Raw genomic sequence first — 27,614 nt, 5'->3', positions numbered from 1 at the left:
GGAGTGTTAAAAAGGAAAGTGTGATCAGGAGTGTTTAGAAGTTTTAGAAAGGTGGAGCGTGGCCGGGCGCGGTGGCTCAAGCCTGTAATCCCAGCACTTTGGGAGGCCGAGGCAGGCGGATCACAAGGTCAGGAGATCGAGACCACAGTGAAACCCCGTCTCTACTAAAAATACAAAAAATTAGCCTGGCGCGGTGGTGGGCGCCTGTAGTCCTAGCTACTCAGGAGGCTGAGGCAGGAGAATGGCGGGAACCCAGGAGGCGGAGCTTGCAGTGAGCCGAGATCGCGCCACTGCACTCCAGCCTGGGCAACAACGTGAGACTCCGTCTCAAAAAAAAAAAAAAAAAAAAAAAAAAAAAGAAAGGTGGAGCGATACAACTGAGAATAGTAGTTTTAGTGGTGTTGCAGGGATGAGAGCCCAATTATGTCCAGAGTTAATGGAAAGTGGGAAGTAGAAATAAGCATACAATGCACATTTCCAGAAACTTGATGTTATTTAAGAAGATAACCAAGACAATAGCTGGAGAAAGCATAGTTTCAAGGAAAGAAATATTTTTTTATTTTTCTTATTCTAATTTTTAAATGGCTGCATAACAAATGTGTCTTTATTGAGAGTAAAGAGGCATTAAAAAGTTATTTGAGGAATATTTGGAGATTTGTTTTTATTCAGAAGAAAAGAAGATGTAAAATATTCTGAAAGTGGAATTCAAATATTTGCTTTTTAATTTGTGCACGAGTCAGCAACTTAGTGCAGTTCTAGAGTGTGGAATAGGACCAATGAGATCCTGCCAAGAAAACAAATGCATTGTCATAGGAAGTGCGCAAGGGATAGTGTAGAGGGAAGTCCCATGTAGGTAGAAAATGGAGCCACATGAACAACCATATCCCTTTCACCTCTGGGATGATGCAGTTCTTTTTCAGAAATTCCTAGGGAGAATCAGAAAGTCTTTTATCCTTCTTGTTTGAGGAAATTTGTTGCTCTAAATTCAGAAAGGGAAGTTGCATTGCACAGAGCATTTGAATAGTTTTGGGTTGATATGCCATAGGAACTCTCTGTCACATCCAGTTACAAAGAACATGTGATCCATTACATTTAATTGAAGGTGATATGTTAGCTTCTGCCTGGGGGTTTGCTAATGATGATATGTTGTTTTTCCCTTTGAAGCCATCTGACAAATTTTGAGATCCTAGAATAATATTTACCACTTGTAACTTAATTTTTAAAAACAAACTATTATTTTCACACTTGCCCTCCTTCATGTATAAAATATAGATATGAATGGCAGAAAGATAAAGAGTGATTCTAAATCTTTCATGCAAACATTCAAGAGATGCTCATGGCTGGGCACGGTGGCTCACGCCTGTAATCCTAGCACTTTGGGAGGCCGAGACGGGCAGATCACCTGTGGTCAGGAGTTAGAGGTAAACCTGGCCAACATAGGGAAACCCCATCTCTACTGAAAATACAAAAATTAGCTGGGTATGGTGGCATGCACCTGTAGTCCCAGCTGCTCAAGAGGCTGAGGCAGGAGAATCACTTGAACCTGGGATGCAGAGGTTGCAGTGAGCAGAGATCACACCACTGCACCAGCCTGGGTAACAGAGTGAGACTCCATCTCAAAAAAAAAAAAAAAAAAAAAAAAAAAGATATGTTCACAACAAAAATCTTTAGGAATATACTAGAAAACTCCAAGAATATAGTTTTATCACAAACAGTTTCAGAATGTGAGATTTCTGAGAGAATACTATTTATAAGCTTAAAGTATTGTTTCATTTAAGATAAGCATCCAGATGCTCGTGTTGGACACATTTCAATGAATTTGACAAAGTAGAATTATTAAACACCCTCAAATTAGTGTTTAATAATTGGGTGACCCCAAATAGCACACATCATCATATCAAAAAAGAGAGAATATATTACATTCCCACGTTTATTTTACGTATTTGTGTGTATGGGCAATAGATGGGTCTGTAAACCATTACTCAATATTATGAACTGTAAAACAGCTTATAACGTCTAACATTGCAGAAGGAAGGACATGGAAGAGAGAGGCTGTCTTTCACCCACATTTTGTAATGGAGCTGATTGACTTGGTCTGCTGAATTTGGGCACTGAGATGATTACATCAAACATCTATTAGGTCTGCCCAGGCAGGTATCTCCAAGTAATGTATTTAACTCTAGACTTCATAAGAATAGCAAACAGATTAGTTAATACACACTAAAATCACATATTTGTGAGCATTTTTTCATATAACTACTGAATGAATTTGATAGCTACCATTCCCAGCTGACTAACTCACTAGATAAATTCCATATCCAGAAGTAATTAGTGGGCGGGTACTTGCCTTTCAACAAATCGGTTCTGTTTTTCTTTCCCATCTTATGTTTATTAATTTATATAACAAGTGTTTATTAGATACTGTTATAAGCTAAATTGTGTTCCTCCAAAATTCAAATGCTGAAGTCCCAACCCCTAGTACTTAAGAATGTGACTGGATCTAGAATCATTAAAGAGGTAGTTAAGGTTACATGAGGTCATTTGGATGGGCCCTAATCCAAAATGACTGTTGTCCTTATAAGAAGAGGACATTAGGATACAGACACACACAGAGGAAAGACCACGCTCAGACAAAGGGAGAAGAGGGCCACTTATAAGCCAAGGAAAGATCTCAGAATGAAAGGAACCCTACTGACACCTTGCTCATGGAATTCTAGCCTCCAGAACTGCAAGGCAATACATTTCTGTTGTTTAAGCCACCCAGTCTGGGCACTTTCTTATGGTACCCCTAACAACTTTGTTATGGTAGTCCTAGCAGCTAATACAGATACCAACTATATGCTTAGATATTGTGAAAGCCTTCAGTACAGAGCTCAAATTGTAGCATGCACGAGAATAACTTAGATACTCTTTGAAATAGAGAGTGCTGAGCCCCACTGCCAGAGATTTTGATTCAGTAAGTTTAGAGTGGGGCCCAAGAAGTTACATTTCCAGTCTGCTTTCAGGTAATGGGATGTTCCCAGTGGCACCATACTTTGAATAGCATTGGCTTTGTAACTACAAATGCCTTTCAGAAAGGGCAATAAATTAAACTTCACCAGTGATTTGACGGAATCTTTCATGCAAGCATTCAAGATATGTTCAGGGATTTGACTGATAAAGCTTAATTTATTGCCCTTTTTGATTTGATTTTAAGGATGGCTGTCTTTAACAATCAGTCACTGATTGTTAATTATGCAGGATTTTTGTAATCTCATTGTTAAAGACAGTCATCCTTAAAACTGGCAATGCGGGGAGTGTCAACATCACAGAAATTGGCAAATGCTACAGAGCAGGACTTTTATTGCTGGAAAGTCAGTTTCAAAACATTTTCCAGTACCCCAGTGCCTGGAAGTAAATAGACTTATTAGATTGCTCTTCAAAATATATGGAGAGGAGTGGGGCCAGGGGATGCACTATGTTGGCCAGGCTTGGTGGCTCATGCCTGTAATCCCAGCACTTTGGGAGGCTGAGGCGGGTGGATCATTTGAGGTCAGGAGTTTGAGACCATCCTGGCCAACATGGTGCATCCCTGTCTCTACTAAAAATACAAAAATTAGCCAGGCGTGGTGGTCCACGTCTCTAGTCCCAGCTACTCTTGAGGCTGAGACAGGAGAATTGCTTGACCCCAGGAGGCTGAGGTTGCAGTGAGCCGAGATCACAGCACTGCACTCCATCCTGGGCACCAGAGCGAGACTCCTTCTCAAAAAAAAAAAAAAAAAAAAAAGAAAAAAGAAAAAACAAAGAAAAAAAGAAATAATTATATATATACACACACATATATACGTATATATACACATATGTGTGTACATATATGTGTGTGTGTGTATATATATATGGAGAGGAGTGGAAAGCTAAGTGCATGGGACTGTAGGGAATCCCCTAACATGAGAAAGATACAGACAGTGAAGTCACAAAATAACTCATTCCTTAGGTCAATGACTTCAAAGGACTTCAGTTTAGCAATTTTGTTATTACATTAACATTCAAACGGATCCCTTTTAAGCAGACAGGCTGGAAGCAAACAGGCCATTGGAACTTGAATCATTGCCCCGGTGTTTGCTGGCTGTTTGGGTTTGTTATTTAACCTTTAAAGCAAAGTATTTCTTTTTTATGTAAAATATAGGTGGACAGAATAATTTGAGCTGCCTCTTGTGTCTTTGAGATTGTACATTTCTAAGTACAGTAGCCTAATGAAGTGCCCAGTGCCTTGGCTCAAATTCCCACTCACTTCAAGTGATTTGATTTGTTTTTTCCCTTTTAAACTACCGAATCTCTGAGGCCATGATTGTGTAAACATCTGAGATGATGGGATCATGGGCTCATCCTAATTATATCTCCGGTAGTTGTGAATATTAAATGGTACCATGTACTAACAGAGGTTTACAAACTCTACTGAGTTATAGAAGTGCAAGTTCAAATAAATACCAGTCTTTAATTTGAGAGTTTGGCTGGAGGGCTGGTAGGAAAAATTTAGGAGCAGAGATTTCTGTAGTACTCTAGAGGTTAATGTGACTGTTCTTGACATACCTTCCTATGCCTGCAAGAAATGGAGAAGTGAGCCGTAGGGACTTACTTTAGCAGAAGAATTCCACAGAAATTTTTTTCCTACAGACTGAAAATATGCCCATGTTCGTATGTCATATTATGTGCATTAAGTTCTTCATTATTCATTATTTCAACAAATATTTATTGAGCTTCTACCATGTGACAGTCTAGAGTTAGGTGCTAGAAATGGAGAATGATTAAGTTAGATATAGTTCCTATTCAAAGAGTGTTTACAAGTCTAGAGAAAAAGAAGGTTAGATGACATTTGAAAAAAATTATAGAATTTCATTGGAAAAACACTCCATTGTCTCTTGTCTCTTAGGATTTTCTATACTTGTGTGTGTGTATATATATATGTTTTCTTCTCCCCATATATACACATTCATTCTAAGAGACCATATACATATATATGGGGAGAAAAAATACATATCGCTTAGAATGTGTGTACATATAATAACAGCATCTTTAAAAATATTTATGTATATTTTTATATATACCATATATATTTATATATATACCATGTATGTATATATAAATATAAATATACCATGTATGTGTATATATATAAATATATATTTTTATAAGACGTTATTTTGAGTGAGATGGTAAGATGATCAGTATTTGCGTGTGGAGTATGACACAGAATAATTTTATGTATTGTACTAGTTGTAGTAACTGTGTAGGCACTACAGTTATTCTTGCTTAAATGTAAACTGTGGAGTATCTCATTATTGAAAGTCTTAACTGATGAAGCATCCGTTTTCTCATGTCTGGAGAGTGAAAAATGATAGCAGGTACCTGGAACCTAAAGATTCCCAAAGAGTCCAGCCAAAACAATCTGAACACTTGAATACTTTTATTTTGAATAACATATGTTTTTAGCAATGTATAGTCTGCGTTTGTGTGTGTGTGTGTGTGTGTAAGATTATTAAAACTGGACATTCACATAGCACAGAAGAAAATTAAAAATAGACGTAGTTGAAATACCATGAGCCAAAAAACGACAAACCAGGGCCCAAATCTGTATTTTAAGGATGCTTTGACATGTTGAAGCCTCACTGACCTCAAGGCTAACTAGTTCCCACAGATAGTAAAAGGATTTACCTGTGAACAAACTTTTGATATGCAAACCAACCAATCCAGAGCCCACACTCCCTACTACCTCCTCTATCTGGCTTCTCTACTCCAGGCAACAATATTCCCCTGTCTTAATCATCCCAGGGCAAGGTACCAGGCAACTAGGGACTACCCCTATGGAGCTCTCCAAAATGACTCAAACTGCTAAGCCTAAACAGCTTACTCTGCCTCGCTCATCCCTGCCCAGGAAAACCACCACCAAGGCTTTCCCCTTGCTCCTTCTGCCTCATGACTGAGCCTGGTGCTTCCCTGTGTGGCCCTGCATGGTGTGGTGCATTAGTAAGGGTTCTCCAGAGAAACAGAACTGTTACCCATTGAGGGTGTCCAGATTCTTGGTTTTTTGAGTAAAGAATTGGATAAAACACACAGCAAGGAAAGAATGGAGCAACAAAAGCGGAGATTTATTGAAAATGAAAGCACACTCCACAGGACGGGAAGGGGCCCTAGCAAGCGGCTGAAGGGCCCCGGTTATAGAATCTCCTGGGGCTTAAATACGGCTTCCATTGGGTACTTGGTGTATACCCTATGTAAATGAAGAGGCTAAAGTGAAAGTCACTTACTCAGTGTACACCGTATGTAAATGAAGAGAATGAAATAAAGTTACAAAATCATTTACTCAGTATAAGACCTATGTAAACAAAGAGGTATTTCTTTTCATAGCTGAAGTGTTTCCATTTGATTTAGTACTGGGAAGTTCTTAAGTTCCCTGCCTCCAGGCCCTGTTCTCCTGCCTCGGAACCAATATTAGCTCTCACATTTATAGAGACCGAGGAGTTCCGCAATCTGCTGTCTGCAAACTTGACACAAAGAAAAGCTGATGATGTAATGTGGAAGCTTCAGGGCCAGAGGCCAACTGTGTAGGTTCCAGTTTGAGTCTGAAGGCCTGAGAACCATGAGCTCTGGGGGCAGGAGATGATTGATGTCTCAGCTCAAGTAGTCAGCAGAGGGAGCACGAATTCTACCTTCTCCTCCTTTTTGTTCTATTCAGGCACACAACAGATTGGATGAGGCCCACCCACACTGGAGAGGGCCATCTGCTTTACTGAGTTCACCAATTCAAATGCTCATCTCTTCCAGAAACACCCTCACAGACACACCAGAAAGAAGGTTTAATCGGCTATCTCAGCATACTGTGGCCCAGTCAAGTTGATACATGAAATTAACCTTTGCATATGGGATCCCTCTCCTCTTGGGAGCTGTAACAAACTATTCTTCTTAATGCAATTGCCTCCTCCACTGTTGGCCTCATCATACCTGAATAAAAACAAAATATCAGGTACATTCAGAAACAAAGTCACATGAGTGAAGCCGTCTTAAGGGGAAGTCAGAAGCCTTAGTGGGTTAGGAACACATTTGGTCAAGTAGAGAAAATAACTGAATAAGGAGTGAGCAATCCAGCAGAAATTGTCTGGTAACAGAATGGTGGTGACAGAGGAAAAGTACCTGCATTGATAAATAGTCATAGAAATGGAAACTAGGTCTATTCAGGCATCCATCTATGGGCTATTTCTGATGACTGCACAAACTGCAACCTGCATATTCCTCGATCAAATCCTGAGGGAAGGACTTAAAAAAATTAGCTCTGCTTAATCCTAAATGAATTAATAGATAATGCAGATCCATCTAGAAAAATCTGATAACAAGCAGCCAGTATGCACAAAGTACAGCTGCCATTGGGAGGGTAGCTGTGAGGAAGCAGCTGAATCTCCTGTATTCCATTCACATTTGCCATATGAGGTGCCCAGCATTGCTTCAGTAGTAGCTTTACTAGTGATCACTCTTTTACATTTACAACTATGCTATAAAGTAGTACAATAACTACTCCACTATTGATGAGAAAACAGATAGAGAGAAATTAAACTTGCCCCCATGTGCACAGTGTAGTTTTCTATATTGTAGAAACTCAATGTGCGTGCAAACATATTGATTCTAGTTCCCATTAGCCTTTAAACTGCTGTCTCCTCCTTCCTTCCACCTAAAGGATGCTCAAATTTTAAATGCCAGCGTCTCTTGTGAAAATTTCTCTCTGCTTCCTCTCTTTTTGCTTTATAGGAAATGAAGCATTCTTATATCACAGCCAGTATCAGTTAGTAGTGGCGTAAACAGATTGCAGTTTATTTGTCTTATGCAATAAAAATTCTGTAGAGGCCATGCTGGGTTACTGATTGATATCATTAAGAATTCTATCTTTTTTCATAGTTTTACTTTAGTGTCCTTAGATTTAGGATTTTTTTCTCATGCTTTCTGCCCTGCAGTTGCACAATGGCTGCTGTACTTCTTGACTCTTATCCACATTCTTGGGAAGATGGGAGAAGAGCAAAGGGGCAAGGAGCTAAGGAATATATCCTAGAAAGATTTTGCCTCTGTTCAGAAGGCAATGATCTTCTGCTTTAATCTCATTTATCTATTGCACACACCTGTAGGCACAGGAGTCTGGGAAATCAAGCATTTTTAGCTGGTTGCATTGCTACATTAATTAAAATTGAGAGTCTACCAGCAAGAAAGAAAAAGCATATTAAAAATAGTTAGGCACCTGGCAGGGTCTACACATAATGCTTAACAGTGTGTATTTTGTTTATTTAAACCTGTTTATCTCTCCTGGTAGACTGGTTCTGTGTTACATCTGTGCATCTCTCCTCGATATACTCTATGCCTAGCATATTGCAGAAACAGTACAATTTTGTTGAATGGATGACAGTGATCCTTAAGACCACAGGCATTTGTTGTTGTACTTGTTGTTGTTTTATCTAAATCTACGTTTTGAAATTCTCAACTCAAATTTTATTGTGCAACTTCATAAAGCACTGAACGTCCTTTCAGAGAGTAAAAAAATACACAATGCCTGAAAAAAAAAAAGACTACTGAATTAGAACTGCCGGAAGCACAACTCAGACGTTCCAAAATGAATACACTCTAAATTTGTCTTTTAGAAACACACACACACACACACACACACGCACACACACACACATACGCAATGAAACAAATGGTGTACATGCAGAGACAGTTGGGAGACCATGAAAAGAGGTATTGCAGCCATCCAGCAGCTTCCCTGGTTGATGCTTTTGTGATCCATGGGTAGACCATGATTGTCAGGGTAAATGATGGGAATGGTCCATGCTTTCCTTGGACTTGGGTTTGCATAGACATTGCCTAAAAGAAAGAATAATTACATTCCCTATTATTTTTAATCTGTTGGGGAAAAGTTTTCCTCTTTCAGAAAACATCTGTTGGGGTTTTCTAAACGGTGACTTACCTGAAGAGGAAGATTTCAAATGTTGACAAAATATTGGCAGAAGTCTAGTTTTTAGCCAAACACTTCTGGGAGGTAAAATGACAATGTGGAATCCAAGCCTTAGTGCTTGACTTGACACTTTTTGGGAAGAAAACTAAGCTGGGTCCAAGTGATATCAAGTTTAGAAGAAAACTCTGGATGTTTAATGTGTCCCCCACTGCTGCTTCCATGTTCTTCCTTCTTTTCCCAGGCATCAAAGTTAATTTTTTTCTCAGAGACTTTCGTTTTTATACACACATATATGTGTAATAGACAGACGTTCCCTATATCACTTTTATCTAGTGTCATTTGCATTGAAATAATGTGTCTCTCTCCATGACTATTTCATGAATTTTCTAACACTCATGTAATTGCATCAGATGATACTTAGTGTTAGGTGATAAAAGTTAATTAGAAACACTTGTCCACACTTAAATTAATACTTTAGAAAACTCTGTTAATAAGTTGTTTCTTGTAATTAATCAATCTGATTACTCTTCCCATTGGTGTCCAAAGATCTGAAACACAATTTTCCCTTGCCAGTTGAGAACTGAAGACAGGTAGCTATGATGTAATCCAGCTGTTGTATAAGTTCCCTTTTGCAAGTTGATGTATTCATATGTGTTGGGGGCTGGGTTGGATGTAACTTTTACCACTCTCCACTCTGCCTTCCACTCTGGGAGACTGGCTTCTCTGGACCACATCAACCATGCTCTCCTTGATTGTGATGGTGGTGGTGTTGCTAGTGGTGGATGGGTGATACTGGCAGGATAATCAACGATGAGTAGAGAGAGCTTGGAGTATTTGTTCTCTTGGTTCCTTCCCTCTCTGGCCGTGGTCTGACAGTTGCTTGTTCTCTCCTAAAGCCACAGCTATTGCCATGTTCTGGCAACAACAATGCCCTCTGCTTCCCCTTGCTGCTTAGGCCTTAGAAATGTCAACATACAACCTGCTCTTGTGAGGTTCAGGCTGCATCACTGCCCCTTGTTTCTCTCCTTTAGCACTATGTTAGCATTGTGAATCGTCTTTCCACCAATCCCTTCAGACTACAGTTTGAAGTGTGTCATTGCTTTCTTGCTACATTGCTTTTCTGCTTTCAACTAATAAAAGAACACCCTCTGTCACTAACCTTAACATGAGAGATCTTCAGTACTATTTCTCAGAAGAGAAATGGTGGATACATTTTTCTGTTCATTTATTCTATCTCCCCACAGGAGGAAGATGGGGAAAGTCTTAGTGTGTGAGCACTGCCTGGTGTCTTGCTTGGTCTTGCTCTGGGATCAGCGTGTCTACCAGTAGTCTGTATTCTCCTTTTTTTTGCTGCTGTGGAGAAGCTCCCTGGAGCAGAGATTCTGTGCCCTACAGACAGCTGTGACTGAGGAGGGGTAAGTTCTTGGAGGCACAGTTTGGGGTCTTATATCCAAGTTGCCTTCTCTGGTCCATATTTATTAATAATTAAGTTGATATTTTGATTCTCGTCTGTTTCCTGTATGTAATTCTCAATTTGTTCAGAATCTAGAGGGAAAGGAAAGGTGATTGATTCCACTGTTTCAAAGCTCAAATAAAAATAGAATCTTATACGGAGAAGAAAATGAGGAGACATTGCCAGTCTCCTCATTTTCTTCTCCATATTTCTTGCCACAAAACCTTAATGACTTCCACAAATCTATTTTGTTGGCAGTTAAATAACTGTACATACCCATGATCGTAAACCAGATTTTCCACTTCAGACTTTATCATTTCACTTCAGTGTTTGTAATGCTAGGTTATTAAAAACACTAAACAATGAAGGAGAAAACTTTAGAAACACTTATATCCTACAAATAAATTTAATATTTTTATTTTATCAGGCAAGTTGATTTGACTAACTCTGTGATCTTAGGCAAGTCAAGTAAATCCTTGGGATTGTGTTTCCTTGTCTGTTAAGCAAGAGGTTTAAATTAGAGGAAGACATGTTATTCAAATAAAATTCAGTATGAAGTGTAAATATGTAAGAGAATGTCAATGAAGATTACATTAGCATAAATGTATATGTTGAACTTTAGGACTTTTATTTATATAATTATAAAATAATCATTTTAAAACCTTGTTAGGAATGACAACTATAGTCTTGTACCAGCCTTAGTCTTCTTCTTCTTTTTCTTCTTCTTCTTTTTTTTTTTTTTTTTGTTTTTTGCTTTTTGAGATGGAGTCTCGCACTGTTGTCTGGGCTGGAGTGCAATGGCATGACCTCAGCTCACAGCAACCTCCCCATCCTGGGTTCAAGTGATTCTTCTGCCTCAGCTTCCCGAATAGCTGGATTACAGGTGCCTGCCACCACGCCCAGCTAATGTTTTGTATTTTTAGTAGAGACGGGGTTTCACTATGTTGGCCAGGCTGGTCTCAAACTCCTTATCTTGTGATCCACCCGTCTTGGCCTCCCAAAGTGTTGGGATTACAGGTGTGAGCCACCATACCTTGCCCAGCCTTATTCTTCTATTCAATAATTTGGTTTTGGTTGAACAATATTTAGAAAGGTCTGATTTCTTAAAGATCAACAGCTCCAAGTGGAAGGAGTTTTTAAAATAGTTTTCTTTCAAGCTTATTATATTTTTAAGTAAATTAATCAAGAAGCTTGAAAAAGGGGTAGCTAAATAGTTTTTGATTCAAAATTAAGTTACCAATAATGACTATCAACTATTTAAATTTCCACCCTGACTTACTTTACATAGCATAATGTCTATCAGGTTCATCCACATTGTTGTGAATGGCAGAATCTCCTTTTTCAAGGCTGAATAATATTCCTCTGTGTGTGTGTGTGTGTGTGTGTGTGTGAGTGTGTGTGTGTAGCATGATTTCTTTATCCATCTGTCTACAGACACTTAGATTATTTCTATGTCTTGGCTACTGTGAGTAATGCTGGGATGATCTCACTTATATGTGGAATCCAAAAAAGCCAAATACATAGAAACAGTAGAACTATGATTACCAGGGGTGAGAATATGGGAGAAGTAGGGAGACATTGGTCAAAAGGTACAAACTTACAGTTATCAGATGAATACGTTCTGAAGATCTAATGTATAGCACAGTGACTATAGTTCATAATAACATATTATATACTTGTAATTTGCTAACAGAGTAGATCTTAAGTATTCTCACTACCAAAAAATAGTAACTATGTGAAGTAATGGATATGTTTGTTAGCTTGATGTGGTAATCACTTCATAATGTATATGTATAACAAAACATCACAGTACACCTTGAATATATACCATTTTTATTGTCTGTTATATCTCAATAAAGATGAAAAGGAAATAAATTTCCAGTCTGTCTTCTAACATTGTAAATAGTGTTTTCATGGAGAATTTCTACAACTCAATAAGTCAGCATCACACAAACAAAATGGTAAAATAGGCCATTGACATAAAACGAATCCTGCATGATTAACAACACATGAAAATATGCTCAGTCTCATTAGTGACCAGGAAGATATTTAATAAAATTGAAAACACAAAGCACTAAATATTTAGGATTCTGTTTCTACATACATATTTTAAAGTAATCATTGCACATGGGCACCAGGAAACATGTTCAAGAATGCTAATTTTAGAGTCAATTATAACAGTTACAAATATGAATAATCTAAATTCCATCAAAGAGGAAGGAAACATTGTTTGTGTGATGGAGTACTATAGAGATGTTAAGGAGAATGGCCTAGATGGATATGTAATAACAAGGATATTCATTGGACATGTAATATTGGAAGGGGAAAAAAAAACATGTTTCAGATGACAAAGTATGACAGTGTTTATATAAATTGCAAAACACACAAAGTAATACTGAGAGACAGAGCAAGATGGTAGAATGGAAAGCTCCACCGATTGCCCTTCCCCCTGCAAGGATACCAAGTTAACAACTACCTTCACAGAGAAAAACACCTTCACAAGAATGAAAGATAAAATGAGCACTTACATTACCTGGTTTTAACTTCATATGGCTGAAAGAAGCACTGAAGAGATAAAAAAAAAATAGTTCCGGCCCGGCATGGTGGCTCATGCCTGTAATTCCAGCACTTTGGGAGGCCAAGGTGGGCGGATCAGGAGGTCAGGAGATCAAGACCATCATGACTAACACAGTGAAACCCCGCCTGTACTAAAAATACAAAAAATTAGCCGGGCGTGGTGGTGGGCGCCTGTAGTCCCAGCTACTCGGGAGGCTGAGGCAGGAGAATGGCATGAAAACCAGGAGGCAAAGCTTGCAGTGAGCCGAGATTGGGCCACTGAACTCCAGCCTGGGGGACAGGGCGAGACTCCATCTCAAAAAGAAAAAAAAAATAGTTCCCAATCACCGACACCACTCCTCCCCGACACTGGCAGCAGCTGCCTGGTGTGCAGAGCATCTCTGGGCACTGAGGGAGGGAGAAAAGAGCAATTGTGAGACACTGAACTCAGTGCTGTCCTGTTAGGACAGAAAAGAAACCTGGACCAAACTCAGCTGATGCCTGCCCACTGAGGGAGCATTTAAACCAGCCCTGGCCAAAAGGGAATTGTGCATCCCAGTGGTTTGAGCTTGAGGTCCCATAAACCTCACCACTGAAGGCTATAGTGCTCTGTATCTCCAACTAAACTTGAAAGGCAGTCTGGGCCATAAGGACTGTAACTCTTAGGTGAGTCCTGGTGGTGAACTAGGCCCAGGGACAGTGGACTGGGATTGCACCTGACACACTGAGATATCAGCTGGGGAAACCAATGCAGCGCTGGCATCACTCCTCCCCTAGCCCCACATGGCATAGCTTGAGGCTCCAAAAGATACCACTTCCTTTTACTTGAAGAGAGGAAAGACTGGGGAGGACTTTGTCTTGCATCTTGGATACCAGCTCAGCCAAGCAGGATAGGACACTGGTCAGGGTCATGGGGCCCCTGTTCTAGGCCTTTGCTCCCAGATGATATTTCTAGACACACCCTGAGTGAAGAGGGAACTCACCGCCTTAAAGGAAAAGACCCAGTCCTGGCAGCATTTATCCCCTGTTAACAGCCCTTGGGCTGTGAATAAGCAGCAGCAATACCCAAGTACTACATCAAGGGCCTTGGATGAGCCTCTAAGACTTGCTGACTTCAGATACCAGCACAGCCACAGGGAAGGAGAGTACTAGATAGGCTCTTGGGGTCCCTAATTCAAGAACTTTACTCTTGGATGGCATATTGAACTTTCCCTGGGCCAGAAGGGAATCCACTGTCCTGAAAGGTAAGTTCCAGGCCAGGCAGCATTCATGACAAGCGACTTAAGAGGCCTTGAGGGAACATGGGCGGTAATCTGTCAGTACTCCTCATAGCCTAGGGTGGCAGTGGCAATGGGGTGAGGCTCCTCTACCTTTGGAAAGGGAAGGGAAGAGTGGGAAAAACTGTGTCTTGTGGTTTGAGTGCCAACTCAGCTGTAATATAATAGAATACCATGTGGACTTCTAAGGTTTTTAGCTCTAGTTCCTGACTCTCAGATGGTACTTCTGGACCCACCCAGGGCCTGAAGAACCTTGCTGACCTGAAGGGAAGAACACAGACCTGGCTGGGTTTGCCAACTGCTGATTGTAGAGCCCCAGGGCCTTGAGTGAACATATGCAGTAACCAGGGAGTGGTTACAGCAGGCCTTGGGTGAGACCCAGGGCTGTGCTGGCTTCAGGGTCACTGCTGACCCAGTGCAGTCATAGTAGTGGTGGCCACAGGGGTGCTTGTGTCACTCCACCCGTAGCTTTTTGTGACTCAAAACAAAGAGAGAGAAACTCTGCATGTATGGGAGAAAGTGAGAAAAGACAATACAAGTCTCTGCCTGGTATCTAGAGAATTCTATCAGATCAGGTCCAAGACAATCAAGGTGGTATCTCTATGAGTCTACAAGAACCACAGTGTTACTAGGCTTGGAGTGCCTCCTAAAGCAAATACAGCGTAGATGACAACACCCAAGTCCTTTTAAATATCTAGAATGCCTTCCCAAGAAGGATGGCTACAAATAAGCCCTGACAGTGAAGGCTACAATAAATACCTAACTCTTCAATGTCCAGACACTGAAGAACATCCACTAGCATTAACACCATTCAGGAAAACATGACCTCACCAAATGAACTAAATAAGGCACCAGGGACAAATCCTGAAGAAAAGGAGATATGTGACCTTTCAGACAGTGAATTCAAAATAGCTATGATGAAGAAACTCAAATAAATTCAACATAGAAACTTCGTTCAAATGTATAACAGAGAACTTCTCAAACCTAGAGGAAGATATAAATATACAAGTGCAAGAAGGTTATAGAGTACCAAGCAGATCTAACCCAAAGAAGACTACCTCAAGGCATTCAATACTCAAACTCTTCAAGGTCAAGGATAAAGAAAGGATTCTAAAAGTAGCAAGAGAAAAGAAACAAATAACATACAATAGAATTCCAATACATCTGGCAACAGACTTTTCAGTGGAAACCTTCCAGGCTAAGAGAGAGTGGTGTGACATATTTAAAGTGCTGAAGGAAAAAAACAAAACAAAACAAAACAAAAAAACCAAACTTTCACTCTGGGATACTACATCCAGCTAAAATATTCTTCAAACATCGGGGAGAAATAAAGACTGCCCTGGACAAACAAGAGATGAGGGATTTTACCAATGCCAGGCCTGTCCTACCTACCAGAAAAGTTAAATTACGTACTTCAATCAGAAAGAAAAGGACATTAATGAGCAATAAATAATCACCTGAAGGTACAAAACTCACTGGTAATAGTACACAGAGAAACACAGAGTTTTATAACACTGTAAATGTTGTTTAAATGCACATGGTTTGTAAACTACTCTTATCCTAAGTAGAAAGACTAAACAATGAATGAATCAAAAATAGTAACTACAACTTTTCAAGATGTAGTTAGTACAATAAGATATAAATAGAAACAACAAAAAGTTAAAAAGTGAGGGGATGAAATTAAGGCATAGAGTTTTTGTTATTTTTCTTTTTGCTTTTTTATACAAATGGTGTGAAGTTGTTATTTGGTCAAAATAATGGGTTATAAGATAGGATTTGAAAGCCTCATGGTAACCTCAAACCAAAAAACATACAATGCATACACAAAAAATAAAAAGCAAGAAACTAAATTATATCACCAGAGAAAGTGCCTTCCCTAGAAAAAGACAGGAGGGAAGAAGAACATAAAACAACCAGAAAATGAATAACAAAATGGCAGGAGTAAGTCCTTATCAATAATAACATTGAATGTAAATGGGCTAAATCTCTTATCAAAAGCTATAGACTGGCTGAATGGATAAACACGCAAGATCCATTTATCTGTTGCCTACAAGAAAACACTTCACTTATAAAGATACACATAGGTGGCTGGGCACGGCGGCTCATGCCTGTAATCCCAGCACTTTGGGAAGCCAAGGTGGGCGGATCACAAGGTCAGGAGATTGAGACCATCCTGGCTAATGCAGTGAAACCCCATCTTTACAAAAAATACAAAAAATTAGCTGGGCCTGGTGGTAGGCGCCTGTAGTCCCAGCTACTTGGGAGGCTGAGGCAGGAGAATGGTGTGAACCCAGAAGGTGGAGCTTGCAGTGAGCTGATATCGCGCCACTGAGCTCCAGCCTGGGCGACAGAGCGAGACTCTGTCTCAAAAAAAAAAAAAAAAAAAAAAAAAAAAGAAGATATATGTAGGATATACATAGGCTGAAAATAAAGAGATGGAAAAAGATATTCCATGCCAATGGAAATCAAAAAAGAGCAGGAGTTGCTATAATAATATCAGACAAAATAGATCTTAAGACAAAAATTATAAAAAGAGACAAAGAAGGTCACTATACAATGATAAAAAGATCAATTCAGCAAGAGAACATAACAATTTTAAATATATACGCATCCAATACTGGAGCATCCAGATCCATAAAGGAAATATTATTAGAGCTAAAGAGAGAGGCTCCAATATAATAATAGCTGGAGACTTCAACACCTCATTTTCAGCACTAGGCATGTCTTCCAGACACAAAATCAACAAAGAAACATCAGACTTAACCCATACTAAAAACCAAATAGATCTAATAGGTATTACCATAACATTTCATCTAAGAGCTACAGAATACACTTTTTTTTCTCAGCACACGAATCATTCTCAAGGATAGACCACATGTTAGGTCACAAAATAAGTCTTAAAACATTAAAAAACTTGAACTAATATCAAATATCTTCTTGGACCACAATGGAATAAAACTAGAAATCAGTAACAAGAGGAATTTTGGAAACTATACAAATATAAATTGGAAATTAAACAACATGTTCTGGAATGGCAAACGGGTCAATGTATTAGTCTGTTCTCACAATACTATGAAACACTGGATGAGAGTGAGTAATTTATAAAGAAAAGAAGTTTAGTTGACTCACGGCTCTGCATGGCTGGGGAGGCCTCAGGAAACTTATAATCATGGCAGAAGGCGCCTCTTCACAGGGTGGCAGGAGACAGAATGAGTAGCAAAGGGGGAAGAGCCGCTTATAAAACCATCAGATCTCATGAAAACTCACTCACTATTATGAGAACAGCATGGGAGAAACCACCCCCATGATCCAATCACTTCCCACAAGGCTTCTCCCTAGACACAACACATGGGGATTATGTGGATTCCAATTCAAGAGGAGATTTGGGTGGGGACACAGCCAAAACATATCATTCCACCCCTGGCCCATCCCAAATCTCGTGTCCTCACATTTCAAAACACAATCCTACTTTTCCAACAGTCCCCAAAGTCTTAGATCATTCCAGGATCAACCCAAAAGTCCAAGTCTAAGGTCTCATCTGAGACAAGGGAAGTCCTTTCTGCCTATGAGCCTGTAAAATCATAAGCAAGTTTGTTACTTCCAAGATACACTGGGGATACAGGGATTGGATAAATGCTCCCACAATGACTGGGAGAAATTGGCCATAATAAGGGCTACAGGCCCCATGCAAGTCCAAAATCCAACAGGGCAGTCAATAAATCTCAAAACTCCTAAGTAATTTCCTTTGACTCCATGTCTCACACCCAAGTCACAGTGATTCAAGAGGTGGGCTCCCACGAACTTGGGTAGCTCTGCCCCTGTGGCTTTGCAGGGTACAGCTCCCTGTCCTGGTTGCTTTCACAGCTGGCATTGTCTATGGCTTTTTCAGGTGCACAGTGCAAGCTGTCAGTGGATCTACTATTGTGGGGTCTGGAGGACAGTGGTCCTCTTCTCACAGCTCCATTAGGCAGTGTCCCAGTGGGGACTCTGTGTGGGGACTTTAACCTCACATTTCCCTTCTGAACTGCCATGGCAGAGATCCTCCATCAGGGATCCACCCCCTGGAGCACACCTCTGCCTGGACATTCAGGCATTTCCACACAGCCTCTGAAACCTAGGTGGAGGTTCCCAAACCTCAGTGATTATCTTCTGCATATCTGCAGGACAAGAACCACATGGAAGCTGCCAAGGCTGGGTCTTGCACCCTGTGAAGCAATGGCCTGAAATGTACCTTGGCCCATTTTTAGCCAGGGCTGGGGCATCTGGGACACAGGACACTAAGTTCCAAGGCTGCACACAGCAGGGGGACCCTAAGCCTGGCCCATGAAACCATTTTTCCCTTCTAGGCCTCCTGGCCTGTGATGGGAGGGGCTGCTGCAAAGGTCTCAGGAAACATTTTTCCCATTGCCTTGGTGATTAACACTTGGCTCCTCTTTAGTTATGCAAATTTCTGCAGCTGGCTTGAGGCTTGAATATTTTCCCCAGAAAATGGGCTTTTCTTTTCTACTGCATTGTCAGGTTGCAAGTGTTCCAAACTTTTGTGCTCTCTCACGTCTTGAATGCTTTGCTGTTTACAAATTTCTTCTGCCAGATACCCTAAATCATCTCTCTCAAGTTCAAAGTTCCACAGATCTCTAGTGGCAGGGGCAAAACGCCACCAGTTCCTTTGCTAAAGCATAACAAGAGTGACCTTTACTCGAGTTTCCAACAAGTTCCTCGTCTCCATCTGAGACCACCTCAGCCTGGACTTCATTGTCCATATCACTATCCACATTTTGGTCAAAAACATTCAATGAGTCTCTAGGAAGTTCCAAACTTCCCTACGTCGTCCTGTCTTCTTCTGAACCCTCCCAACTGTTCCAACCTCGGCTCGTTACACAATTCCAAAGTTGTTTCTGCATTTTTGGGTATCCTTATAGCAGTGCCCACTACCTCAGTACCAATTTACTGTATTAGTCCATTCTCACACTGCTATCAAGAACTGCCTGAGACTGGGTAATTTGTAAAGAAAAGAGGTTTAATCAACTCACAATTCTGCATGGCTGAGGAGGGCTCATGAAACTTATGATCATGGTGGCAGGAGACAGAAGAGCAAGTAGCAAAGGGAGAAGAGCCCCTTATAAAACCATCAGAACTCACTTACTATCACGAGAACAGTGTGGGAGAAACTGCCCCCATGATCCAATCACCTCCCACCAGATCTCTCCCTAGACACATAGGGATTATGAGGATCACAATTCAAGATGAGATTTGGGTGAAAACACAGTCAAACCATATCAATCAATGAAGAAATTAAGAAGGTAATTGAAACATGTCTTGAAACAAATGATAATGGAAACACAACATACCAAAATCTATGGGATACAGTAAAAGCAGTACCAAGAGGGAAGTTCATAGGTATAAGTGCCTACATGAAAAAAGAGGAAAAACTTCAAATGAACAATCTAAGGATGCATCTTAAAGAACTAGAAGTGCAAGGGCAAACCAAACTCAAAGTTAATAGAAGGAAATAAAAAACAAAGATTAGAGCAGAAATAAATGAAATCAAAATCAAAACAAGAGATGAATAATCAAAAAGTTGGTTTTTTGAAAAGTTAAACAATATTGACAAACCTTTAGTCAGACTAAGAAAAATGGTAGAAGATCTAAATAAATAAAATCAGAAATGAAAAAGGAGACATTACAGAAATTCAAAGGATCATTAGTTGTTACTATGAGCAACTATACGCCAATACATTGGAAAATCTAGAAGAATTGAATCAATTCCCAGACACCCACAGCCTATCAACATTGAACCAGGGAGAAATTCAAAACATGAACAGACTAAAATCATGTAATGGGATCAAAGCTGTAATAAAAAGTCTCCCATTAAATAAAAGCCCAGGACCTGATGGCTTCATTGCTGAATTCTGCCAAACATTTAAAGGATAATTAATAACAATCCTACTCAAATTATTCCAAAAACAGAGGAGGAAGAAGTACTTCCCAACTCATTGTATAAGGCCAGTATTACTCTGATATCAAAATGAAACAAAGACACACTAAAAAAATAAAACTACAGGCCAATGCCTCTGATGAATATTGATGCAAAAATCCTCAACAAAATACTAGCAAACCAAATTAAATAATATGTTAGAAAGATTATTCATTATGACCAAGTGGGATTTATCCCTGGGATTCAAGGATGGTTCAATATACTCAATTCAATCAGTGTGATACATCATATCAACAAAATGAAGGATAAAAACCATATGAACATTTAAGTTGATGATGAAAAGCATTTGATAAAGTTTATTATTCCTTCATGATAAAAACCTTAAAAAAACTGGGGATAGAAGGAACATGCCTCAACATAATAAAAGCTATATATGACAGACCCACAACTATTTTCATACTGAAAAATTGACAGCCTTTCAGTCCTAGCTACAGCAATCAGACAAGAGAAAGACATAAAGGGTGTCCAAATGGAAAATGAAGAAGATGATATAGTCTTACATTTGGAAAGACCTAAAGACTTCACAGTAAAACTATTAGAACTGATAAATTCAGTAGGTTGCAGGATATAAAATCAACATATAAAATTCAGTAGGATTTCTGTATTCCAACAGTGAACAATGTGGAAAAGAAATTTTATAAGTAATACCATTTATCATAGCCACACATAAAATTAAATACCAAGGAATTAATTTAACCAGAGAAGTGAAAGATCTCTGTAATGAAAACTACAAAACACTGATGAGGGAAATTGAAGACAATACCAAAAAAAAAAAAAAAAAAAAAAAAAAAAAAAAAAAAAAAAAAAAAAAAAAAAATTCCATGTTCATGGATTGGAAGAATTTATATTGTTAAAATGTTCATACTATGCAAAACAATCTGCAGAGTCAATGTGATCCCTATCAAAATGCCAATGACATTCTTCACAGAAATAGAAAAAGCAATCCTAAAATTTATATAGAACCACAAAAGACCCAGAATAGTCAAAGCTATCCTAGGCAAAAAGGTCAAAACTGGAGGAATCACATTACATGACTTCAAATGATACTACAGAGCTATAGTAATCCTAACAACATGATACTAGCATAGAAACAGACACATACATCAATGCAACAGAACAGATAATGCAGAAACAAATACAAACAACTATAGTGAACTCATTTTTGCGAAAGGTGCTAAGACATACCTGGGGAAAAGACAGTCTCTTCAATAAATGGTACTAAAAAAACCTGGATATCCACAGGCAGAAGAGTGAAACTAACCCCTATCTATCACCATATAAAAATAAAATAAAAATAAATTGAAGACATAGATCTGAGACCCCAAACTATAAGACTACTACAAGAAAACATTGGGGACAATCTCCAGGACATTTGTTTTGGCAAAGATTTATTGAGCAGTATCCCAGAAGCACAGACAACCAAAGCAAAAATGGACAAATGGGATCACATCAAGTTAAAAAGATTCTCCTCACAACAAGGGCAACAATGAACAAAGTGAAAAGACAACCTATAGAATGGGAGAAGATATTTGCAAACTACCCATCTGACAAGAAATTAATAACCAGAATATATAATATAAGGAGCTCAAACAATTCTGCAGGAAAAAGTTTAATAATCTGATCAAAAAATGTGCAAAATATTTGAATAGACATTTCTCAAAAGAAGACATACAAATGGCAAACAGATATATGAAAAGGTGCTCAACATCATTGATCATCAGAGAAATGTAAGTCAAAACTACAAGGAGGCCGGGCGCGGTGGCTCAAGCCTGTAATCCCAGCACTTTGGGAGGCCGAGATGGGCGGATCACGAGGTCAGGAGATCGAGACCATCCTGGTTAACATGGTAAAACCCCGTCTCTACTAAAAAAAAAAAATACAAAAAACTAGCCGGGCGAGGTGGCGGATGCCTGTAGTCCCAGCTACTCGGGAGGCCGAGGCAGGAGAATGGCGTGAACCCGGGAGGCGGAGCTTGCAGTGAGCTGAGATCCGGCCACTGCACTCCAGCCTGGGTGACAGCGCGAGACTCCGTCTCAAAAAAAAAAAAAAAAAAAACTACAAGGAGATATTATCTTCTACCAGTTAAGATGGCTTATATCCAAAAGACAGGCAATAATGAATGCTAGCAAGGATGTGGAGAATAGGGAGCCCTTGGACACTGTTGGTGGGAATGTAAATTAGTACAAACACTATAGAGTACAGTTTGGAAGTTCCTCAAAAATCTAAAAATTGAGCTACCATATATATGATCCAGCAATCCCACTACTGGGTATATACCAAAAGAAAGGGAAGCAGTATATTGAAGAGATACCTGCACTCCTATGTTTGTTGCAGTACTGTTTAAAATAGCTAAGATTTGGCAGCAACCTAAGTGTCCATCAACTGATGAATGGCTAAAGAAAATGTGGCACATATACACAACGGAGTACTATTCAGTCATAAAAAAAAAAAAATATGAGATCTAGTCATTTGCATCAACCTGGATGGAACTGGAGATCACTATGTTAAGTGAAATTATCCAGGCACAGAAAGACAAACACCACATCTTCTCACTTATTTATAGGATCTGAAAATCAAAACAACTGAACTCATGGACATAGAGAAGTAGAAGGATGATTACCAGAGTCTGGGAAGGATAGTTGGAAGGTAGGAGACGGGGAGAGAGTGGATGGTTAACAGGTGTAAATAAATAGAAAGAATGAAAAAGACCTACTATTTGATAGCACCACATGGTGATTACAGTCAATAATAACTTAGTTGTACATTTAAAAATAAAGAGGGTAATTGGATTGTTCATAATTCAAAGGATAAATTCTTTGTGGGATAAATATGCCATTCCTCATGTTGTACTTATTTCACATTTCATGTCTGTATTAAAATACTTCATGTACCTCATAAATTTATACACATACAAGAAAAGAAAGTAATACTTTTTAATATTCATGGCTTTTGGATTTCAATTTTATTTGCAATACTATATTTTACATAAACTTTTGTTTATTTTGGGTGGAGGATGTCTGTTGCATCACTCTCTGTACCCATTTATTCCCTTTAAATCTTTAAAAATAGAAAGCAAAGCCAAGCATACAATTACAGACTATATATATATTATCAGGTGCCATAAATCTGAAACTTCTGATGAAGTTTCTGAAGTATTTGTACTCTAATTGTGATAAAAATTTAAGCTCAAGTTTTGTTGCCATGCAAACGCATATGGGCGTATGTCCTATAGGAGTGTACTTGCCTGTAAAGTTTTACAGGAATAGATATTCTAGATCTGAATTAAGAAAACTTAAAAAACAGAAGCATAGTGGAACATAGTCACCCTAAGCAATGAACTATCTACAAGCAGTTTCAATGTATGCAAGAGCAGCTGTATTCTAAAGTCTGCTTAAAGTGTGCTAACTTGACAAGATAAGGTAGTTCATTAATAATGCTTTTTGAATATTTACATTTCTTTGGGTCAAGATGCAATTTTTTGACTTCAATCTTTCTAAAATAACGACATTTCATAACATTATATATAATGTTTTCTTTTCCTGCAAAAATTTCTCATTAAATTGTGCATCAATGGGTGAGTCACCACGTGTTCATCATAGAAGTCTAGATTTTTCTCTCCTTGAACCTGTTTCTCCTCCAGTCTTCTCCATTGGAGTAAATGACAGTAAGATTCACCCAGGCGGTAAAATTTTTAAAAATGCACATTTAGGCTTTTTGCTTATTTATTGTTGGATTATGTATTTTTTCCCTAGTGATTTGTAGGAGTCCTTGATACATTCAAGGTACTAATCCTATGTGTTACAAATATCTGTTGTCACTTTGTGGCTACTTGTTTTCATTTTTATGGTGCCTTTGGCTGAAAGAAGCTCAATTTTAGTGTGAAAACTTATCAATGTTTTCTTCATAATTTGTGCTTTATAAGCTTTAAGAAGTCTTTCCTTACACTAGGGTGTTATAGGTAATAAGGTTATTTTCTTACAAAAACTTTAAAATTTTTCTTTTATATTTTTAATTTTCTCTATCTTTGGACTCCAACTTTATTGTAATGTAGATACCATTGTCCTGGCATCAATTTTGAGTAGTCCCTTCCCACTGATCTGCAATTCACTGTCTTTATATATGAAGAATTCATATAGGCCAGTATGTTTCTAGGCTTTCTATAATCTGTAACTTTAGTTTTTTCTTTTTATCTTTTCCTGTGCCAGTACCACTCTGGTTTAATTACTATAGTTTTATAATTTGTTTGGATGTCTACAAGAGCAGTGATTTTCAAACCCTGATGAGCTTCAGAATCACCTGGGAACTTAAAACCACAAAGGCATGAGTCAGCTTATCTCAACAAACTTATGTCTCAGAGTTCTTTATCATCTCTTCAGGTGATTCTGCTACACACCAGTGCTTGAGAACCACTGGTCTGGGGCAAGTGTCCCTCAACCTCCAGCACACACAGAGAGACATTTATTCGTCTTTTCAAACAATCAAGCTACTCTTGCTCTTTTCTCTTTTACTTATTTTTTAAAAATATATCTTTGTCAGTTTTACATAATTTCTGTTGGGATTCAGATGGGGACAGCATTAAATCTACAGATATTTTGTAAAAACTTAGTCTAAAATTGCTTTTTCTTGTTACAGGATACCATGAAAATTGATCTCTGCCCCCCCACTCCACTGGAAAAGACATAAATTCACAGCTCCCATTAACCACTGTGGTATACATTTTCATTGTGAAATACATATTTGAGAAATAGTAGGAAAGAAAAAAAATTGCATGGAGAGGAAGATGCTCTGTTAGCAGAGTTTCATCAATGTGTTGGTTATAAGAATTGCATTGCTAAAAAAATTCAGAACTGATTAAGGAAAATGTGGGCCTCAAATTCATCTTTCTCACAAATGCTAGCATACACTAAAACTTGTGTATGCTCAAGGATTATATCACAATACATTCGAATTAATCCATAAGACTCCAGAGTGAATAAAGTGCTTAAGTTACATCAGGACAAATGTTCTCACCTTACTGATTTCCAGAAAAGAGTCAGTAGGAGTATTGATTGACTTGACAGCTCTTTTACTTCTCAGGAAGCAAAATAAATAGTGCTTAAAACTAGAAAGATGTAAAACACCAGCATCTGTACCTCTGTGTCCTGCTGCTCAGAGATTAGAAACCACATTAACTAGATAAGGAAACAAGTTTTTCTGAGCTGTATACGGAATTCCACAAATTCTGATGAGGTGCAAGATGTTACAATTTACCTTTAGTTATCGGCATCTGCATTGAGTTTGGGGCAATCTTCTAGCCTTAACTCCTTTCCTAGAACTGATCATGCAGCTGATATAAGAGGCAAAAGAAAATGAATAGAGGAAATACCTATATTTCTTCATTTTTTCCTCTCTGCATCTCTTCTTCTTTGTAAGCATTTTGCACTGACCAAGAGGTTCAAACACGTCTGAAATAATTTAGTAGGATTTACATTCCAACCCTATCATTTATGAGTTGTGAGACCTTAGGATACAGGTCAAAACCTGTACTTTATTAGAAAAAAATGAGATAATAGTAAAAAGTTTTTGGAAAGTTGCTACAAGTGCTAAATTAGTAAATGCATATCAAGAGTCTTGGCATTAGGAAGTGATTTTCAAATTGTTCTTCCTGATCATTTAGTACAAAATCAATATAATAGGTAGCACACAACTTAAGAACATGCAAACATAATAGAAAATATCAGAGTATATCATATATACTAAGGGTATGTATTGGATGGTGAACTTTTTGTTTCAGCTTCTCATATAGACCTACACACACTTGTATATACAAGATAACTCTGAAAACATACTTCTTACTGTGGGTTAAGGTAGAAGAAGCTTTAAGACACTTGTATAGGATTAAGTAGTCAGTAAATATTAACATCTATCTTTTTCATTTTAATTTTACCTTTCACCAGCATTGTATACTGTAATTTGGTCACAACAATTACATTTGACCACTGCAACTTGTGAGGGAACAACCTAAATCTTTAAGAAATATATGTCATCCTGTCTTTGTGGGGACTTGGTTTTTAACCACCATTAAATCCCTTACATTTTCTTAAAATCTTCTACTTACACGATGACATGCAAATTAGTACTGTGATGGAAAGGGTAGCAGCAGATCCATACCTCCACTCCCTCACTTGTTCCTGCTCATTGGGTGGAAGGGAGGATAGAATGTTCCATGCCTTGTCTTTTCTAATAAAAATTATTTCATTTATTTCTTTTAGCTAAGACCAAATGTTTATATTTCAGTAGTTAAATGCATTCTATGCTGAGGTTATAGCTTACAAGAAAAAGTAGAGAACAATAAAGTTCATTGAGATGCGGCCACCAGATGACCTCTCAGGCACTGTCACTAGTCATTTCAGAAGATGTGAGACATGAATGGAACCTCAGCAGTTGCAATTGCCTATGTGTCATGGATCATCAGATGCACTTGCAGATAATGAAAAACTCTGGAATTCCAAATTCCCATAGGAGCCAACATGAAGAATATATTTGTTCCAAATCTAATTTTCAGATCATCATATCAGGCTTTATGTAAGTCATTTAACCTTTCTAAACCTAAAGGTTCTCGTCTGTCATATGGGGATATTTTTTTGTGTGAGAATTTATTGAGTCAATATGTATAAAATATATAGCACACAATAAGCATTGCCTCAGGTCAGGTGCTCAGGAAAACAGCTCCGAGACAAAGATTTGCATGCAGGGGGTGTTTTGGGGAGTGATCTCAAGAACATCACCTATAAGTTAAATGAGGAAGGAGTAACTGGGCAGAGGAAGAAATCAAATGTGTGGTTGCAACAGAGGCCTCTGAGAGAGCTCTGGTAGTGAGATGCATCAAAAGGGGATAATTTGGGGTAATTCCCTTGTCAAGGGAAAGCCCCAGAGAGAGACTCAGCTGTGAGAATGAACATGTTTTAGTTCCAAAGGAGGGATCTGGGTAACAGAATTCTGGCCTCTGAGCCCATGTCAGGCCATGGCTGTTGTCTTTGTCCTTTTATCATCTAAAATGGGCAGGGGAAGAAACACTAAGAAACACCACCATGGCCACCAGGGTGCTAACTGTATTCTTCTCTGCCTCCAATGTGTGAGAGCTCCCTGACTTCCTCCTGGTGACTATGATCCAGCCCTGCCAAAATGGTCACTCCTTTTCTTGCCTGCTGGTCTCCTGGCATGAACAGCTTGAAGTGACTGGGCAGAAACCAAGTTTAATGTGACCCTTACTCTGTCCTCTGGTAGAAGCATCACTGCTGACACCAGGGCCTTTAGACCCATAGAGCTTAAAGTTGTGAGAATGGAAAGCACGAATACCCTCTGGCAACCAGATCCTTCAAACAC

General features: G+C 38.8%; 1 long non-coding RNA gene across 1 annotated transcript in view; it reads left to right on the top strand.

Annotated features, from left to right (window-relative positions):
- Nucleotides 1-26,808, top strand: part of LOC144340902 (uncharacterized) — a 65,147-nt gene extending 38,339 nt beyond the window's left edge. Inside the window, exons 2-3 of the long non-coding RNA XR_013417446.1 lie at nucleotides 10,213-10,383; nucleotides 24,882-26,808. This is a non-coding gene — a long non-coding RNA (uncharacterized LOC144340902). The remainder of the gene's footprint in view (nucleotides 1-10,212; nucleotides 10,384-24,881) is intronic.
- Nucleotides 26,809-27,614: the final 806 nt, after the last annotated feature.

This window comes from Macaca mulatta, chromosome 5, assembly GCF_049350105.2.
Source record: "Macaca mulatta isolate MMU2019108-1 chromosome 5, T2T-MMU8v2.0, whole genome shotgun sequence".
Taxonomy (NCBI): Eukaryota; Metazoa; Chordata; class Mammalia; order Primates; family Cercopithecidae; genus Macaca; species Macaca mulatta.
The sequence above is the reverse complement of the archived record's forward strand: the minus strand, read 5'-3'. Positions and strand labels throughout refer to the sequence as shown.